Consider the following 20,386-nt stretch of genomic DNA (forward strand, 5'->3'; position numbering starts at 1 on the left):
ATAAAGTTTAAATCTTGTTCTTATCTTGAATCTTGCTCTCTTTGAGACTTTTCTTGGTGGTTAATCTTGATTAGAATTTTTCTCTAAGTCTCATATTCGTGCATCTTGTGAAATTACCCCAGTTTGCGAGATGAGGATATCTCGCGTTTTTCAAGTGGGAGAGAATGTAAGATTCCTCCCCAGCCTCTCAAAATGTCCAGCATATTCCCCTGTAATCAATTCCTCTTCAAAAATATAAAGACCTTGTTTCTAATTGTTTTAACCTAGAGAGAGAAAATATTCTAGAGAGAGAATATTCAGATTTTGAATATTTTTGGATAGAAAAATATCTCACCTTATTAAAATGAATTTCCCTGAAATCCAATGTGCAATTGGAATTAATTGGAAATAGGTATGAAGAACCTTAGTCTAAGGGTCTAGATTTTCAGAAATCTGTGGACTATGGTCCAATTAAGGTTCCTAGGGGCCAATAGGATCAATCCATGTGTAGAGAGGAGATAAATCCAATTTTGTAAAAGAAGATACCCAAAAATGAGTAAATGCTCACATAAGGTGAAGAGTTGAAAATGTACAAGGTTTATTAGTAAAAAACTGTGAGCAATATTAAAAATATGAGATATTTTGGGTATAATGATTTCATTTTGACACATATGTAAGGAAGGGGAGTCCCTTCAATGCTCACATAAGATGAAGAGTTGAAAATGTACAAGGTTTAATAGTAAAAAACTATGAGTATTATAAAAATATGAGATATTTTGAGTGTAAGGATTCCATTTTTGACACATCAGTAAGGAAAAGGAGGGCCTTCAATGAGGCGCCTAGAACACATGCTTGAATGAGTTTTAAACTCATAAAAATTGAGATATTTCATCTCTCCTCTCTCCTCATTCAAGTCTAGTTCCAAAAAGTTAGCTTAACTGACCTAAAAATGGTCAAAAAGTGACCAAACTGACTTGGAAAATTCTAGAATTAGTTTGTTTGGTTAGGAGCTCAATTTTTCCTATAAATAGAAGCCTCCCCCTTGTTGAAAAATATAGTGTCTTATGCATTGTTACTCTACTCCACCTAAGCCAAGAACTGTGAATTCTTTAATAATTCACTAGTTTTTGACACTTCTCTCTTTCTTCAATCCCCATTGGTGGCTCCATCAACATACTAAACCAATTGATTGGTTGGGGGCCTCTACCGTGAACAAAGAATCAAGCAATTTGTAAGGTAAGTATAGTGAATTTTGATCTTTTCTATAATTTCTCAATGTTTCTCTCTTCTCAACCCCTCTCAAGCTTGAGAAGCTTAATTGGTATGATTTTTGAATGCTATTGAAGTTAATTGATTAATGATAGTAAAGAATTACATAAATTTCCATTTATGTTTAATTCTAATGGTTTTTTCTCTCTCTCATTTAAGAAATAGTCATACTCATGACCCATTCTCAATCCAAATGAAGCTTTTCATAAAGCTTTTCCTTAATCCAAGATTAATCTATGCTTGAGAACAAATTAATAGTTTTTTTTATCTATGCTTTTAGTTTATGATTATTTTTTATTTAATCCATTAAGGGTTAATGATCCAATTAGGGATCATTCTAATCATTCCCTTAAAGATAAGCCTTATCTTTTAAAATAATTGAGATTTATCAGTTATAGTAGCGGAGCTATGGCAAAATTTTATAAAAATTTACACATAAAATAATTTCATTCAAAGCATGAAAAGAGGATTTCCTACCATATTCTAAGAATTATAATCCTAGATTAATTGAAAGGATTTCATTGTAATTATGGGGAAATTGAATTTTTATATTATGCATAAAAGATATTTTTTTTTTCAAAAGTATTACTTTTATCATTTTTATTTTATGCATAGAAGAATGCATAATGGATAAATATTTATTATAAAAGTGTTACGTTTAACAAAATTGAATTTCATGCATAGAAGTATGCATAAAAGATGAATATTTTATTATAAAAGTATTACTTTTAGCATAATTGAATTTCATGCATAGAGGTATGCATAAAAGATGAATATTTTATTATAAAAGTGTTACTTTTAACATAATTGAAATTCATGCATAGAGGTATGCATAAAAGATGAATATTTTATTATTTTATTATAAAACTGTAAAGAAAAAAATGATTATTTTATTATAAAAATGTTATTTTCATCATACTAAATTTCGTGCATAGAAATGAAAAAAATAAATAAATTATTATTTTATTATAAAAATATTACAGAAAAAAATGATTATTTTATTGTAAAAGTATTACTTTTATCACAATTGAAATTCTTGCATAGAGGCATGCATAAAGGATAAGTTAGGATGTGATAAGAGGTGTATGAGATGTGATAAGAGGTGTATGAGATGTGATAAGATGAGATAAGTTAGGATGTGATAAGAGGAGTTAGGATGTGATAAGAGGTGTATGAGATGTGATAAGAGGTGTATGAGATGTGATAAGAGGAGTTAGGATGTGATAAGAGGAGTTAGGATGTGATAAGAGGTGTATGAGATGTGATAAGATGAGATAAGTTAGGATGTGATAAGAGGAGTTAGGATGTGATAAGAGGTGTATGAGATGTGATAAGAGGTGTATGAGATGTGATAAGATGCATATGAGATAAGTTAGGATGTGATAAGAGGAGTTAGGATGTGATAAGAGGTGTATGAGATGTGATAAAAGGTGTGTGAGATGTGATAAGATGAGATAAGATGCATATGAGATAAGTTAGGATGTGATAAGATGAGTTAGGATGTGATAAGATGAGTTAAGATGTGATAAGAGGAGTTAGGATGTGATAAGAGGTGTATGAGATGTGATAAGAGGTGTATGGGATGTGATAAGAGGTGTATGGGATGTGATAATATGAGATAAGATGCATATGAGATAAGTTAGGATGTGATAAGATGAGTTAGGATGTGATAAGATGAGTTAAGATGTGATAAGAGGTGTATGAGATGTGATAAGAGGTGTATGAGATGTGATAAGATGAGATAAGATGTATATGAGATGAGTTAGGATGTGATAAGATGAGTTAGGATGTGATAAGATGAGTTAAGATGTGATAAGATGTGTATGGGATGAGATAAGAAGTGTATGTGATGAGATAAGATGTGTATGTGATGAGATAAGATGTATATGTGATGAGATAAGATGTATATGGGTTGTCATAAGGTGAGAATGGATGTGATGTAAAAGAATAGATGTGAAGGTGTATGGGGCTATATGAATGGGAAGGAAAAAATAGATGTATGTGTGAGGAGTATGAATGTGAATGTGCATGTAAATGTGGATGTATGGATGAAGATGCATGAATGTGCATGTAGATGTAGATGTACGAATGAGGATGTGGATGTAGACATATGGATGTGTATGTATGGTTGTATGCATGTAGATGTGGATGTGGATGTATGCATGTGGATGTGTATGTATGGATGTATGTATGTGGAGTGGATGTATGAATAAGGATGTGAAAATGGATGTATGCATGGATGTGTATGAAGAATAATGAAGGTGAATGTGTATGGGAAATAATGTGTCGTTGATATGAATGAATGGATGAGAATGAGTACATATGAAGGGAATGTGGAATAAGTAATGTTGATTGAGGAGGGATAATGTGGAAAGACGGAGTTCGATATAGAAACTGTATTTTGTGACTGTTTGTAAATGACTGTTTTATGTCAAGAATGCTGGGGAAGCATTTTGACCGTCTTATGGATTGAGGTCATGGTGACCTAACTGATAAAGTTGCAACTGCTGAGATGGAGAGTCAATGGATGACGTCTCGCGCAAGGTCGGCCGAGGTCTTGACCAGCCTCGGTTCGATTAAAATGGTGAGCTTCCGGTATGGTGGATGAGGGGCCAAGGAAGCGGCCTATGAGTGAAGCGCTAGGTCACCTGCGAAGGATCCTAGAGGGTGCTGACCCATACGGTGCTCAGCAGGCTTTGGGTCGCCCAGGATACCCACGCGTGCATCGAGGAAGATATTGGAATAAGGAGTAAGAGTTGTTTTCTGAAACTGGGCATGGATCTGGTTGATTGACCTTGCTGGTCTTCAATGGATGAGTCCATGGCTCTTTATATGGATCTGTTGGTTGATCTTGCTGATCTTCAACGAGAGTCCATCTTGATAAGTGATTATATTGCCGAGTATTATGGGCTAGGAACTATTAAAACGGCCCCTGAGTGGACAGGTGGTGAGTGTTTTGGTTGCCAATGATGCCATAGATACTCTGATGAAGGAATGATGGGAAATTAAGAATCAACCGGATAATTTGGAAGATGGTGATCAGTGATACTATGGTTTTATTAAAGGATTTTTTTAAAACTGGTTGAATCTGTGAAAAGGCAATTTCATATTGGGTGTGTAAGTGGTGTAACTAGTTTTATTTTACATGAACTTCCGGCTAGGGGGCCTTGGAACTCTTTTCCTTGGTACCCGGGTCAAAACCTAACCAAATTCTTAATTGGATCCCATCACTACAGTGGTTGGGCGGTTGGCTAACCCATGGGACTGGCTAGACTGATGGATCTGTAAATCGAGACTCAATTTCTGTTATTACGATAGATAAAGTAAATCCCGGATAGTAATTGTTCTATGGATAGGAATCAACGGCTGTGCCTCCTTGATGGGAAAAAAAGCGTTGATCCCAATGATCCAAGTGCAAGTTTCTTCCTTGATCTGGCCGAGTATCTTTATTGGTGCAATCGGATCAGCTTGATCAGTAATGGTCTTCACTACGTTAGAGTAAAAAGTTATCCTGGTGGAATCGCCCGTGCTTTCCGAGTAAGGAAAGTTTTTCCGAGTCCAGTTTTGGAAAAACCGATGGATTAGTCTCTTGTCCGGATATCCGTGGGCGAGGCCCCGAATGTGGGACCCCTGTCCCGTGCGAGAAGTGCTACTTCCGCTGCTAGTACCTGAATCCGTTGCTCGGTGGGAACAGGGGGACCTTACAGTTGGTATCAGAGCATTTGGCTAATAAAGATCAATTGAGAAACCAAATATGTCAAAAATTTATCAAGAAGCACAAAAAGGTTGTAATTGTGTGATATAATTCATACAATTTGATATTCAAACTGAAATTCGTAATTTGGTAATTGGGTCTTCAGATGGAAATACCGCAATTATATAGAATCCCTGACTTGCTTGAGGCCTAGACATGATGGTATTTACCTTATAATTCTAAGGGCCGTGACCACCGTATATACCGAGAGTATAACTGCAGCTCTTTACTAACAGTATATACGAGTAAATCCAAGACTTGAAATTATAAGCGTTAATGCTATCCAGATGATGATTTTGAATGTGGTTGATATGATTTTTAATTCTGTTTGAGAATTGATGAATTGATTTGGATTCTGATTGAAAAATGCCGATTTCTAAAATTTAGCTGAAATATAATAACCTGAACGAAACCACAATGAGAATGAATGGGACGAGTCCCTGTGATGATATTCATAACAAGAATGATGATAATGAATTCAACAAATCACTATGAGATTAGTGGATTGTGTTGTCAGATTGCTACTGTTGACACTTGACTCGGTAGATCAAGTTAAGGGATGACAAATTGAGAACTTGCTTAACTGAAATTCCCGTAGAGGAATGTTTGGAAGGGAATTTTTCGGTCTAATGGACCATTATCATGTTAAAGATATGAATGATATGATATGAATGAATTGTTATTTAATGATGCGTTCTATTTAAGGGATAATTATCCCCGTATTCTCTTAGGTTGACCAGAATATAAGGAACCCCAGAATAAATTGGATCTTAAGAAAAAGAGTTGTCCTCTACTTGACAAGATGAGGACATCTCGCACTTTTCAAGTGGGGTGGAATGTAAGATTCTTCCCCCAACCTGCGAGGTATACAAGAGTAAGAACCTCCCTTTCTGATCTTATAATTATTCTCTCTCTAAAATAAAAGAAAGATTCTGTTTAAAAAAGGAAGAACCTTTCCCCAAAATACTTCTCAGGAGTCCCACCTGTTTTAAGGATTCAGAACAATGACTTCAGAAGTGAGAATTGATGTTTTGGATATCAAGGTTTTGGTCTTCATTCGAGTACGACCCAAAAGAAGTTCTTTATCTCTTGGAAAGTATAAGAAGTTATCCCCCAGATATTGTGGACCAAAGAAAGTAGGAAACTTAGCCTATGAACTTCTTTTATCTCCTCATCTCAAAGTTCTTAATGCCTTCTATAGAAAAGTGTGCCAAACCCAAATCATGGAAAGACGGCAAAACTTCAGTGGCAAGTTACCGTTGGCTTCTAAGTTATGCTAGCTCCTTCCTTTATATAAGTCGTAACTTTTACTTGTCGCTCACAGTAATCTTACTTCCATCGATCTCCTTTCTTTCTTAATCTCCTTCATGGCTTGGCAACAAGAATTAGTTTTATCCATGATGATTTCTCACCTTCAAGACGCAAGTGAGTCTGTGAAGAAGGATTTTATAGAACAGTATGAGCGCTCACTTTTCCCTCACTTGGGAACTTCTGTAGCTCAGACCAAATGGCGGACCTATCAAGACATAACTAGGGTAACACCCTGGGGTCAGCAGCACTTTCGTAACAATGTCCGCTTGGCCATGGTTATTGAAGCCATAGGTTTGGGTCCCCGATACTACTACGTCATGAGATCAAGGCATCTTGGGTTTTCTGAGCGGGTCTTCTTACTGGCGTGTTTTCTTCCTCATCAGAAGATATGTCTTTACCCCATTTTTGGCTTGCCTCTCAGAGGTCCTTTTGTGAGCGGGTCTTCTTACTGGCGTGTTTTCTTCCTCATCAGAAGATATGTCTTTACCCCGTTTTTGGCTTGCCTCTCAGAGGTCCTTTTGTTAGATCACCTCATACCACTGAGATAGGTGCGGCAATAACCAACATAATTATTCCCATAGATGAGTTACCTTATACGTGCGCAGCTTGTGTTTGCTGCTTTTGTGACCATATGATGGACGGGCTCATGGAAGTGTAAAGAGTTCTTCTATCTTTACTGTATATGTTCCGAGAATGAATAAAGTTTAAATCTTGTTCTTATCTTGAATCTTGCTCTCTTTGAGACTTTTCTTGGTGGTTAATCTTGATTAGAATTTTTCTCTAAGTCTCATATTCGTGCATCTTGTGAAATTACCCCAGTTTGCGAGATGAGGATATCTCGCGTTTTTCAAGTGGGAGAGAATGTAAGATTCCTCCCCAGCCTCTCAAAATGTCCAGCATATTCCCCTGTAATCAATTCCTCTTCAGAAATATAAAGACCTTGTTTCTAACTGTTTTAACCTAGAGAGAGAAAATATTCTAGAGAGAGAATATTCAGATTTTGAATATTTTTGGATAGAAAAATATCTCACCTTATTAAAATGAATTTCCCTGAAATCCAATGTGCAATTGGAATTAATTGGAAATAGGTATGAAGAACCTTAGTCTAAGGGTCTAGATTTTCAGAAATCTTTGGACTATGGTTCAATTAAGGTTCCTAGGGACCAATAGGATCAATCCATGTGTAGAGAGGAGATAAATCCAATTTTGTAAAAGAAGATACCCAAAAATGAGTAAATGCTCACATAAGGTGAAGAGTTGAAAATGTACAAGGTTTATTAGTAAAAAACTATGAGCAATATTAAAAATATGAGATATTTTGGGTATAATGATTTCATTTTGACACATATGTAAGGAAGGGGAATCCCTCAAATGCTCACATAAGATGAAGAGTTGAAAATGTACAAGGTTTAATAGTAAAAAACTATGAGTATTATAAAAATATGAGATATTTTGAGTGTAAGGATTCCATTTTTGACACATCAGTAAGGAAAAGGAGGGCCTTCAATGAGGCGCCTAGAACACATGCTTGAATGAGTTTTAAACTCATAAAAATTGAGATATTTCATCTCTCCTCTCTCCTCATTCAAGTCTAGTTCCAAAAAGTTAGCTTAACTGACCTAAAAATGGTCAAAAAGTGACCAAACTGACTTGGAAAATTCTAGAATCAGTTTGTTTGGTTAGGAGCTCAATTTTTCCTATAAATAGAAGCCTCCCCCTTGTTGAAAAATATAGTGTCTTATGCATTGTTACTCTACTCCACCTAAGCCAAGAATTGTGAATTCTTTAATAATTCACTAGTTTTTGACACTTCTCTCTTTCTTCAATCCCCATTGGTGGCTCCATCATCAGACTAAACCAATTGATTGGTTGGGGGCCTCTACCGTGAACAAAGAATCAAGCAATTTGTAAGGTAAGTATAGTGAATTTTGATCTTTTCTATAATTTCTCAATGTTTCTCTCTTCTCAACCCCTCTCAAGCTTGAGAAGCTTAATTGGTATGATTTTTGAATGCTATTGAAGTTAATTGATTAATGATAGTAAAGAATTACATAAATCTCCATTTATATTTAATTCTAATGGTTTTTTCTCTCTCTCACTTAAGAAATAGTCATACTCATGACCCATTCTCAATCCAAATGAAGCTTTTCCTTAATCCAAGATTAATCTATGCTTGAGAACAAATTAATAGTTTTTTTATCTATGCTTTTAGTTTATGATTATTTTTTATTTATTCCATTAATGGTTAATGATCCAATTAGGGATCATTCTAATCATTCCCTTAAAGATAAGTCTTATCTTTTAAAATAATTGAGATTTATCAGTTACAGTAGCAGAGCTATGGAAAAATTTTATAAAAATTTACACATAAAATAATTTCATTCAAAGCATGAAAAGAGGATTTCCTACCATATTCTAAGAATTATCATCCTAGATTAATTGAAAGAATTTCATTGTAATTATGGGGAAATTGAATTTTTATATTATGCATAAAAGATATTTTTTTTTCAAAAGTATTACTTTTATCATTTTTATTTTATGCATAGAAGAATGCATAATGGATAAATATTTATTATAAAAGTGTTACTTTTAACAAAATTAAATTTCATGCATAGAAGTATGCATAAAAGATGAATATTTTATCATAAAAGAATTACTTTTAGCATAATTGAATTTCATGCATAGAGGTATGCATAAAAGATGAATATTTTATTATGAAAGTGTTACTTTTAACATAATTAAAATTCATGCATAGAGGTATGCATAAAAGATAAATATTTTATTATTTTTATTATAAAACTGTAAAGAAAAAAATGATTATTTTATTATAAAAATGTTATTTTCATCATACTGAATTTCGTGCATAGAAATGAAAAAAATAAATAAATTATTATTTTATTATAAAAATATTACAAAAAATAATAATTATTTTATTGTAAAAGTATTACTTTTATCACAATTGAAATTCTTGCATAGAGGTATGCATAAAGGATAAGTTAGGATGTGATAAGAGGTGTATGAGATGTGATAAGATGAGATAAGATGCATATGAGATAAGTTAGGATGTGATAAGAGGAGTTAGGATGTGACAAGAGATGTATGAGATGTGATAAGAGGAGTTAGGATGTGACAAGAGATGTATATGAGATAAGTTAGGATGTGATAAGAGGAGTTAGGATGTGACAAGAGATGTATATGAGATAAGATGCATATGAGATAAGTTAGGATGTGATAAGAGGAGTTAGGATGTGATAAGAGGTGTATGAGATGTGATAAGAGGTGTATGAGATGTGATAAGATGCATATGAGATAAGTTAGGATGTGATAAGATGAGTTAAGATGTGATAAGATGAGTTAAGATGTGATAAGAGGTGTATGAGATGTGATAAGAGGTGTATGAGATGTGATAAGATGAGATAAGATGTATATGAGATGAGTTAGGATGTGATAAGATGAGTTAAGATGTGATAAGATGTGTATGGGATGAGATAAGAAGTGTATGTGATGAGATAAGATGTATATGGGTTGTCATAAGGCGAGAATGGATGTGATGTAAAAGAATAGATGTGAAGGTGTATGGCGCTATATGAATGGGAAGGAAAAAATAGATGTATGAGGAGTATGAATGTGAATGTGCATGTAAATGTGGATGTATGGATGAAGATGCATGAATGTGCATGTAGATGTAGATGTACGAATGAGGATGTGGATGTAGACATATGGATGTGTATGTATGGATGTATGCATGTAGATGTGGATGTATGCATGTGGATGTGTATGTAGGGATGTATGTATGTGGATGTGGATGTATGAATAAGGATGTGAAAATGGATGTATGCATGGATGTGTATGAAGAATAATGAAGGTGAATGTGTCTGGGAAATAATGTGTCATTGATATGAATGAATGGATGAGAATGAGTATATATGAAGGGAATGTGGAATAAGTAATGTGGATTGAGGAGGGATAATGTGGAAAGACGGAGTTCGATATAGAAACTGTATTTTGTGACTGTTTGTAAATGACTGTTTTATGTCAAGAATGCTGGGGAAGCATTTTGACCATCTTATGGATTAAGGTCATGGTGACCTAACTGATAAAGTTGCAACTGCTGACCGAGAGTCAATGGATGACGTCTCGCGTAGCAAGGTCGGCCGAGGTCTTGACCAGCCTCGGTTCGATTAAAATGGTGAGCTTCCGGTACGGTGGATGAGGGGCCAAGGAAGCGGCCTATGAGTGAAGCGCTAGGTCACCTGCAACAAAGGATCCTAGAGGGTGAGCTTCCGGTACGGTGGATGAGGGGCCAAGGAAGCGGCCTATGAGTGAAGCGCTAGGTCACCTGCGAAGGATCCTAGAGGGTGCTGACCATACGGTGCTCGGTCGCCCAGGATACCCATGCGTGCGTCGAGGAAGATATTGGAACAAGGAGTAAGAGTTGTTTTCTGAAACCGGGCATGGATCTGGTTGATTGACCTTGCTGGTCTTCAATGGATGAGTCCATGGCTCTTTATATGGATCTGTTGGTTGATCTTGCTGATCTTCAACGAGAGTCCATCTTGATAAGTGATTATATTGCCAAGTATTATGGGCTAGGAACTATTGAAACGGCCCCTGAGTGGACAGGTGGTGAGCGTTTTGGTTGCCAATGATGCCATAGATACTCTGATGAAGGAATGATGGGAAATTAAGAATCAACTGGATAATTTGGAAGATGGTGATCATTGATACTATGGTTTTATTAAAGGATTGTTTTAAAACTGGTTGAATCTGTGAAAAGGCAATTTCATATTGGGTGTGTAAGTGGTGTGACTAGTTTTATTTTGCATGAACTTCCGGCTAGGGGGCCTTGGAACTCTTTTCCTTGGTACCCGGGACAAAACCTAACCAAATTCTTAATTGGATCCCATCACTACAGTGGTTGGGTGGTTGGCTAACCCATGGGACTGGCTGGACTGATGGATCCGTAAATCGAGACTCAATTTCTGTTATTACGATAGATAAAGTAAATCCCGGATAGTAATTGTTCTATGGATAGGAATCAACTGCTGTGCCTCCTTGATGGGGAAAAAAGCGTTGATCCCAATGATCCAAGTGCTATTCTTCCTTGATCTGACCGAGTATCTTTATAGGTGCAATCGGATCAGCTTGATCAGTAATGGTCTTGACTACGTTAGAGTAAAAAGTTATCCTGGTGGAATCGCCCGTGCTTTCCGGGTAAGGGAAGTTTTTCCGAGTCCGGTTTTGGAAAAACTGACGGATTAGTCTCTTGTCCGGATATCCGTGGGGACGAGGCCCCGAATGTGGGACCCCTGTCCCGTGCGAGAAGTGCTACTTCCACTGCTAGTACCTGAATCCGTTGCTCGGTGGGAACAGGGGGACCTCACATGCATCATGGTCCCCCATAATGATCAAGTCATCTACATGTGGGTTCCACGTCTTGGCCACACTACAGCTGACATAAGGCTTGGCCTCCCGTAGGTGACATGAGTCCTGGCCTCAGTACAAGCAACACAAAGCTCCCTAACCTCCTGTACCTTGGCACGAAATAGGGGAAGACCACTTGGGCAACCAAATGGTGACAGTGGTGACTATCTACGCTTTGCCTCTAATCTCCACTAGGTGTCTACGAGGAAGCCTCTTGAAGCTAGTCCCCTCACCAAGAGACTGGGCTAGGCCAAAACTGAGGGGGCCCCAAGCTATGTGTGAATGTGCACCCACAGGGTAACCATTGGGCATCCTAAAGAGGTGGTTCCAAATCAGCAGGCTGGTGGAGTCTCTCCTTGTCCAAGGCGGGGGAGGGGGGGTGTCGTTGGGGGGTGGGGGGGAGCTGCTAGTGGATTGGCTTGAGGTGGCCCTAAGCTCTTTTCAAACTGGCTACAAATATGTCCTCGAAGGCAGTGCTCAAGCCTCAGAATCGGAGCTCTATGAAGATCAATCATCGGAGCCTAGGGCCCGCCAAGTGATGGGGTCCGGGCTGACATCCGATCCATCAGAAAGGCCTTCCATGATTCACCACCAAGTAGCAAGCCTTTGACCATCAACTTGCCTAGCAGGGCTCTCCTCTGCACCATTGGTTTATGATACCCAATCCTCCACATGTCCGTAGCTTAATAATCACTGTCCAAGCCACCTGGGCCTGGACCACAGAAAATTCCGGCTCAGCCACTGCGCCTCGCCCAAGCACACTCTAGAGAATGCCCAACAAGAAGTGATATACCGCATGGTGTCTAGGAGCAGTTGGTTGGCCACCACGATCACATGGCCCCAACAACAAGGGAGAGGAGGGTGGTGCTCCAACAAAAAAGCTTCTTCTGAATACTCACAAGAAGGGTGGCAAGCTACTACTCAGTAGAGATGTCAATGCCTATGTAACATTCAAATTATCTGACCGCCGGGGTGCCCCAGGGGATCCACTGAAAGGACTCAAGTGCACCCCAAGCCGGGGTGGGTGGAGATGCAACCCAAAAACCACATGACTTGTGCTTGTTGATCTGAGCTGCAAAGTCTAAGCAACAGGTCTCGATGGCAAGGAAAAATCTCTACAGGTTCCCTTCCTCTCTCAAGAGGTGGGTGGTTGTGTCGTCTAGAAATTCTGAGTCAAGTAACACCTCCTCGGATCTAATGAGGAGGCGGAGGAGTCCAATCTCATGGCAAATTTTTCCAAAATTTTATGGAAAAGAAAGTTTGTTTTTATGTTATTCCAAAAGAGTAATTCCCACCATTTTTGCACCTAAAAGAAATATTCTAATTACTCCATGTACATATTCACCTATGAATATGCATGGATATCACTGATATTAATTATTAAATTTGATTTTTATGCATAGAAAGATGCATAAAGGAAATTTTTTTTACTACAAAATGTTATTCTCATTAAATTTGATTTTTATGCAAAGAAAGATGCATCCAGAGTTTTTTGGTGGGCCTAATGAATATGTAGCAGATTTTCTTGAGAGAATGGAGGTTGCATGCATAAGCAACCACATCAATGAGCCCTTACAGGTATTGCGGTTGCTGAGCATCTGTTTGAAGGGGGATGCAAGGATTTGGTACAGAGCTTATGAGGAGTCATTGAAGGATGTTGAGCCACGCATTCCAATGACTGAGGATGGATTAAAGACTGCACTTTTGAACAGGTTCAAGAAGGTTGAGGATCCAGATAGAGTTTGGCATGAAGTGCAGGGGTTGACACAGGGCGAATTGGAGCCAATTGATGATTATGTGAAGAAATTCTCTTTGCTGTGGGAGACCTTGTGCAGGGGCACAACCCCTCTATCCCCGTGTCTCACATACAGCGAGAAATCTGCATTGGCTACATGAAAGCCAATAGTGATAAGATATTCAAAAATCTTGTCAAACCATGCTCTTGGTGCTTGTTTTAAGCCGTACAAGGCTTTCTTCAACCTGCACACATGCTCGGGGTGACTCACATCCTCATAACCAGGTGGCTACAACATATACACCTCTTCCTGCAAATCCCCATGCAAGAATGCATTCTTTACATCCATCTGATGTAAAGACCATTGCTTTGACGCAGCCACTGCTATCACAACTCTCACTGTTGCCATCTTGGTAACTGGGCTGAAAGTTTCCTCATAATCAATGCCATATGTCTATGCATATCCTTTGGCTACCAATCTAGCCTTGTACCTGCTTAGGCTTCCATCACTGTTATGTTTTACTTTGTACACCCACTTGCATCCAATGGCTTTCTTGCCTTCAGGCAATTGCACTAAATCCCGAGTCTCATTTTCATATAGTGCATCCATCTCCTCATCCATAGCTTTCTCCCAACACAAATTTCCAATAGCCTCATCAATGCATGTGGGCTCTACAACCTGCACAACTTTTGCCATGTATGCATAGTGATGTGCCACATAACCATCATAGGTAAACCTCTGCACAGGGTTCTTCACTCTCCCAGATCTTCGTAGCTTTGCATTCATGGCTTCCATAGCCTTCTTTACACCAGGTGTTCTCATAGTTGGTATCCCAAGCTCCTCATCAAGGCTCATCTCTGAGCCACTAGACTCTCCATCAACATGAGAATGCCCTACAGAAATGTCAGGCATACTAAGGGGCTCAACCACTTTCTCTTTGCCTTTATGTGATGTACTAATCACATTTGCAGGATTGGTATATGACGCAGCCTGCCTCTCCATGGTCTATCAACTGAACCACTAGATGAGGATTCTCCTGGTCCACTCAAAGACTGTGATTGCTGACTTGCATTCTGTGCAACCACATTTTCACTCACAGCAGCCCCAACAGCTTCTTTTTCAGTAGCATACCAGCTGCTCATCTCATCAAAAACAACATTCCTGCAACTCACGTGTAGCAGGATTATAACACCTGTATCCCTTTTGCTCAAGGGAATATCCAATAAACACACATTTTTCAGCTTTTGGATCCAGCTTAGTTCTCAGCTCATCAGGCACATGCACATATGCAATGCATCCAAAGACTTTCAGATGAGACAAATCAGGTTTTCTGCCAGTAAACCTCTCCTCTGGAGGTACATCATGTATGGCTGCAGAGAGGGAGTCCTGTTCATGATGTAAACTGCTATAGAAACAGCCTCAGCCAATAGCTATGCGGCATATTCTTCTCTTCTAGTGCAATCTCAGCAATGTGCCTGTTTTTTTGCTCATCAGCAACTCCATTTTGCTACGGAGTGTATCTGCATGTAAACTGTCTCCGAATACCATTTTTCTTCAAAAATTCAGAGAACTCATTGGAGAAGTACTCTCCCCCTCCATCTGACCTTAGGCACTTTATATATTTCCCTATTTGCTTTTCAACCATAACTCTGAAATTTTGAAAGTGAGCGAACACCTCACCCTTCTCCTTCATGAAGTATACCAACACTTTCCTTGTGTGGTCATCAATAAATGTCACATAATACCTGCAGCCTCCCATAGACATGGTCTTCGTAGGACCCCATACATCTGAATGCACAACATCTAGTGTATTTTTGCTCACATTTCTGTTACATGAAAATACATGCTTTGTTTGCTTTCCAAATTGGCATGCTTCACATATTCTCTGCATACCTTCAACTTTAAATTTTGGCAGCCCTGTCACAATTCCTTTAGTCTGCATAGACTTCATTCTCTGCACATTCACATGTCCAATTCTTTTATGCCAAATGTCTGTGTCTGCAACAATTCTTGAACCATTTGCAAACATTGCAGCACTCACTTCAGGCATGTTTACATTCAATGTAAACATTCTGCCCACTCTGTTGCCTTTTGCAACCAACCTGCACTTGTCTTCAACATAACAACCATCAGGATTAAACCAAACCTACAAACCTTGATCAATTATCTGGCCAACTAAAACCAGATTCTTTGTTATGTTCGGAACATGAAGTACATCTGCTGCAAGATACTTCACTTTCTCAACCTGCATAGACAATGGCACATCTCTAACATGGGCAATTGGATAAGCAGTGTCATCCCCTGTTTTCACAAAACCTGGCCTTTCAAGGTTTTTCATCTCCTTGAACCACTCCCCATGACTTGTCATATGGTTCGAAGCACCTAAATCAACGTACCATACATCATCTTTATGTGCTACTTTAACATTTTTAGACATGGCATTAATGACATGGCATTAACGACATGTTGCATAACAAACAATCTTTTATGTGCTGCTTCAACATTTTCAGACATGGCATTAACGACATGCTACATAACAAACAACCTTTCATTATCCTCATTGTTTCTGCTCGAGGATGCAGCATAGTTGTTTTTGTTGCAATTTTCCATTTTGCATGTCAGCCTGCTTCTTATAACAATCTGCCTGCACATGTCCAGGCTTACCACAATAAAAGCATCCACGTGTATCATTATACTGCCAATTTCCACGACCTCTTTAACTCCCCCTGCTTCTGAATTGGCCTCTTCCACCTACGTGTTGTTGTTGTTGTTGTTGTGAATTCTGGGACTGTTGTTGTCTACTGCTGGCCATAATTCTGATTACCTATTCGGCCACCTCCTTGACTGCGTCCATGGCCTCCTCTACCTCGTCCTCTTCTTGAACTTGTGTAGAAGGCCTGTTGCTCTAAACTGTTTTTGTTTTGTGAAGACTGTTGGTCTTCACCCAAGCTCTTCTCTTCTATAATCAACATAGACACCAAATCTGTAAAATTGGGAATGTTTTCCCAAGTCTGAATAGACATCTTGAACGCCTTATATTGTGGCCCGAGACCACGTAGACAGACTTTCACCTTATCATCATCATCTACTGAAACACCAATAGATGCAAGGGATTACACAATACCCTTTATCTTCAATGCATAGTCATTCACAGACACTCTTTTTCTCCACAGTATGAAGTTCATTCTTCAACTGTATCTTTCGTGCCTTGGTATTTGTTTCATAGAGTTTTACCAAGGTGTCTCACACCTCCTTGGGGGACTTGGTATCCTGTATGTGCCCAATCATGGTGTCCTATATAATACTGATAGAGAGCCAATACATAACTTTTCTGGCTCCTTGGTTCCAATCCTTGAACTCTTTCACATCTGCACCAGTCGAATTGATCTCCGGTATCTCCGGTGCCTCTTCATGCTCACCTTCTATGTAGTCCCAATAACCCTTTCCCATTAAGAAATTCATTAACCTGAACCTCCAAGCATGGAAGTTGTTCTTATCAAGCTTCTCAGCAACAATCTGGTTTATGCCATCATTTGACATCTTTGCCAGACAAACAAATTTACCAGAAACAGCACTCTGGTTTGTCCTACACAAACTACTGTATTTTCAGCGGTACTGTACTACACTCAAATGTCACAACCAGTGACCTAAATGTGCATACATACACCCAATGGCAACTGTTGACCTCCTTGCAGCACACACAGTGTCTGTAGAGCCAATCTGTCTTCCTGCAGTTCTTAAAACAGAGTTCTGCAAAGAATTGATGACTTACCTCTGCAGTGCTTGAAATCGCCTGCTTTCTGAAAAACGAAGGTCGTGAGGTGCTCGAAACACGTTCTCGGCCCACAAAACGTTGTCCAATAGGACAGTATTGTTGCCCTATAGCTACTCCCATGAAGAAAGCTCCTTAATCAGAGATCGTTTGCCGGTGCCTCCCGTAGAGCTCCTGACAAGGGTGTAGTCACCAACACAAATAGGGAAGAGTAGTTGAAGCTCTTACCCTCGTACCGCTTCCTGTGCTTCTCTTGCTTGCAGCTCAGCCCTTAGCATGAACCAAGCTCTGATACCATGAAAAGATGCAGGGGAGAAGAGAGCTTGAGCTCTTGCAAGCATACACACACTCACAAAACCCTAATAGAGAGCACACAAGGTGGGAGACTAAAAATCTTCTTCTTCTTCACACAACACTCAACACACCATATACAAAGATAAGAGTACACACATATGAAAAGGTACTCAACCAAATACATACTAGGGTTCTCTATAGTGTGAACCCAACTAAATGAGTTGGCGCTATAACTCTGCCAGTCTCTAGAATGGTTGTCACACAGCCTATCATCCCACTGGCCACATATCACCCATGATCTCACCAACCATGCCAGTGGTGTAAGTGTGGGGCCTATCCCCCAAGCGGGTCATCAGTGTCCACCGCCTCACTAGATGAGCTCGATATCTCAACAACTACAGCATCTCCAACATCATTCTTACACACAAAAATATGGCCCACATGAGTCAACCATTATGCCACACACATCCTTGTGCTTAGCAAACTCATAGCAAACACCTTCCATGTTCTCTCTTTCAAAGGAATCATCTCCCAAACTATCCAATGAAGGCAAATCATCAACATCACACAAAGAAGGAAAATCCAAATAGTGCCGATCAACCATGTCCACACTCACATCACTCCAAACAACAACTTTGGACACTTCAATCTCCTCACTGTCGCTTTCTTGTATCTTCTGCTTCAAGACCTTAAGCATCTCTTCAAGGCTCTAGACTCCTTGCAAACCATACTAAACCTCGTCCAAGATCTCTTGACTAGGCAGAACACATGGATCCACATGACCCACATTGAAATACTTCTTCATTTGACTGCTTTCATCTACCTTTATTGACTCAATATCTTCACACATGGTATCAATGAAATCATCAGTGCTACCTGACTCCATATTGACACATGCATCGTCTCCCACATCATCTACTAGTAATAGCAACAACTTTTTCATCATCAAACTTTAGATCACATGACACTGCATCCATGCTCACAAAACATGAGACATATCATCATCAAACTTTAGATCACATGACACTGCATCCACGCTCACAAAACATGAGACATATCATGATCCACCACTGAGTTTGACATTCTAACTTCTTCATGTACCTGCAAACCTTTTGAACTCAAATATTCTATCATAAGGTGCATCTACAAACTCAATACTTTAAATAGCTGATGGGCAACTCAAACGAGCATAGAAGCTCAACTTCTTCTCCTTGCTACAAGAAATCTCAAGAGATTCTTTCAAGCTCTTAGGTCTTTTATACTGCAGCTTCTCTCTCAAGACAGGGATCAATTAATTGATCACTGTGTCTACAACTTGATCATCTTCATATAAGCACCATACAACTCAGGCAAAGACATCTCTTTACCATGCATAATTTCTCTTTACCATGCATAATTTCTCTCTCCCAAGAATGCCATGCATTTTCAAACCTTTGCCAAAAATTAACTACACATTCATCATCATGCATACATGCAACTACCTTCATCCAATCTTCAATTAGAGTCAACGTTCTTCCAAACCTCTAGAGAAACTTTGCTTCCAACAATGCCCAACTATCTCTCACATCATCCTATAAATCCTCATACCACATGCATGCGTGGTCCTCAAGAAACAAAGGAAATGCCTTCAGCCATTTAACTTCACAATCTTTATTCCTCAAGAGACAAAATAGCTGCACATGTGTCAAAAATCTAGTTTGATACTCAACTCCCCTAAACTTTAGACAGCAGTCCATGGTCACATCAAAAAGTCTTGAGCTGACTCCCAAGTGGTTTCCTACCTAGAAATCAAGGCCCCAAATAAGAACCTTCTGATCCTTAGTGGGGGCACCAAATCATGTGAGGTTGTTGGGTGATGGCCTCTCTATAACACCACCAACAAGATCACAATAAGAAAACGTAAAGGGATGACAACTAGGGGACACCAAGCTCCCAGCTCCAAGGGCACCAATCAACTCTGCTCCTATCCTCAACCTTCCAGCTAACACTTTGACACCTCAACACACTCCCATCCAATCCAGTTGACTCCTCTAGCTGTCCTTCCAAGTTAGATCTAACCTCCAAAGGCTCTCACCTTCACTCCTAATCCCTCCGCTGCTCTCAGCTCTGCTGCTGACACCTAGTTGACCTTAAAAGCTTCTAGTTGACCCTTAGTTGGCTAATTGCTAACTATAACCTGAGTCAGATGCCTGCTACTACTGATTCCATTCAAAAATATTTCTGCCAAGCTCTCAAACTATCCTCCAAGCTCCAAAAAGATCCCCAATATTAGCAAACTTCAATTCCTTGCTTCAGAACTTTACATGCGTTATCAGCTCTCCTTTGCTGACTTCCTATTAACCTTTTGCTGACTCAACTAACTTGGATCCACCTCAAACTGATTGAGCTAACTTGGATCCACCTCAAACTGATTGAGTTGATTCCTATAAATATCCTCCCAATACAAACCATGCCTCCTACAACCCTAATCTTTACTTTTCCCAACAGAGCTGACCTCCTCTAACCATCAACTGAGGCTGACCTCCTCTAACCATCAACTGACGTGAATAGCTCCAGCCTTCAGATGAGTAGAATCTGACAAAAAAATCTTCCTTTTGTCTCCAGTCAGATAAATGTCCTTAGGCTCTCCAACGTTCCTCTAGCATCAGCTAACCTCAAGTTCTTACCCTTAAAACTAGTAGTCAGCTGCTTTCTAGTGACACCCTACTGACTCAGATTTGACCTAGCTAACACAATTGCTTTAGCTGATTCATATCTCTTCACCTGAGTGTCCTTTGAGACAACACGATACTCTCAGACACCTTAGAACTCACCAAGACCTAACATAACAAACCCACACTGACAGCA

This window comes from Cibotium barometz, chromosome 24, assembly GCF_041138505.1.
Source record: "Cibotium barometz isolate CiBa-2024 chromosome 24, ASM4113850v1, whole genome shotgun sequence".
Taxonomy (NCBI): Eukaryota; Viridiplantae; Streptophyta; class Polypodiopsida; order Cyatheales; family Cibotiaceae; genus Cibotium; species Cibotium barometz.